This window comes from Elephantulus edwardii, unplaced genomic scaffold, assembly GCF_000299155.1.
Source record: "Elephantulus edwardii isolate Elephantulus edwardi_28Jun2011 unplaced genomic scaffold, EleEdw1.0 scaffold00026, whole genome shotgun sequence".
Classification (NCBI taxonomy): Eukaryota; Metazoa; Chordata; class Mammalia; order Macroscelidea; family Macroscelididae; genus Elephantulus; species Elephantulus edwardii.
In genome coordinates this window covers 17,347,238-17,348,682 of record NW_006399776.1, presented here as the reverse complement: position 1 = coordinate 17,348,682, position 1,445 = coordinate 17,347,238, and the positions used below count along the sequence as shown (strand labels likewise).

The following is a 1,445-nucleotide window of genomic DNA, read 5'->3' as shown; positions in this document are numbered from 1 at the left end:
ATTAAAGAAGATTTCTTCTTCTGTAATCATTATTCATTGTAAAAGAAGATTCTTCTGTCATTGTTATTCATTGTCCAACGTTGAGATAGATAGAAAGCAATTAAAAATACTATGGCTAGGATCAAGATACCTTAGGCTTTATACTGACATCCTCGCTCTTGAGCACTTTTTTATAGTTTGAAGAGGTCTCGAGTTGCAGATTTTCCCAATGCAACATGTCTTTCGATTTCTTTGCTCTTCCTGCCATGAGTGTTGATTGTGGACCCAGGTAAAGTAGAATCTTTGTTAACTTCAGTCTTAATCTATCATGATTTTGCCTGTAGATCCATTGGTGAAAATTTTTGTTTCCTTGAAGTTGGGATGTAATCCTTATTTGAGGCAGTAGCAGTCTTTTATGTAGCACATGTTTCATGTCTTCTTCAGTTCTACAAGCAGGTTTGTCATTTGCATAATGTAGATTGTTGATGAGTCGTCTTGCAATTCAGATGGCACATTCTTCTTCATCACCTCTGGTTTCTTGAATGACTTTCTCAGCATATAGATTGACTAAGTATGGAGAAAGAACCCTGATGCACATCATTCCTGACTTTAAACCATGTAGTGTTCCCTTAATAGCAACAACATAGAGCTCTGTTAACCTAGTGGGCAGAAAGTGATGCTACCAAACCAAAGGTGTGTGATTTTAATCTGTGGCCCTCAGGCCTTGTTTTAATTGCTTTTGGTCAGACATTCTTCCTAAGTAGTATAGCACTGGTCTGTCCATTTTCTGTAGTGAAGTAACTTGTGGTTACTGTGGTGCTAAATACTGTGACACTAATGTTTCAAAGGCGATAATGGTTACCTGCAGTGGACAGTGTTTGGTGGAGCTCCCCAATTAAAACAAGCTTGGAAGCAGGAGTGGTATCCACTTCCGAAATTGCTTGCCTCCGGAAACTCTGTGAACTTGGAGAATAGGATCACTATGAATCATCTACGACTCAATGGCACTTATCAACAACAGTGTTCCCTTGTTCTGTTTGAGCAGTTCCTTCTTGGTCTGTGGATAGGTTTCACATGCACACAATTAAATGTCTGAGATTCTTAATCTTTACAATGTTAGCCATAATTTGTTATGATCCACATAGACAAATGCCTTTGTACTGCCAATAAAACACAAACATGTTCCTGGTCTTCTCTGCTTTCAGCCAAGTTCCTTTGACATCAGTAGTGATATTCCTTTTGATATAGCCTCTTCTGAATTAATTTTTCATTTCAAGCAGTTGCCTGTTAATGTACTGTTCCAGTTATTGTTTTAGTTGTTTTGATTTGGTTGGGTATTTTAATTTTTTTAATATTCTTCAGGACAACTACTGTATAAAACCTTATTGTAGAATGAGTATGAAGTAAAAGTAGAGGGATGAGAATGGTGGGGTGGGGTGTTAATCATGTTGTTGTTGTTGTTGTTG

General features: G+C 37.5%; 1 protein-coding gene across 1 annotated transcript in view; it reads left to right on the top strand.

Moving 5' to 3' along the window:
• The window catches only part of KATNBL1 (katanin p80 subunit B-like 1), a 26,378-nt gene that overhangs the window by 626 nt on the left and 24,307 nt on the right, over positions 1 to 1,445 (top strand). The gene's annotated exons all lie outside the window — the stretch shown is intronic.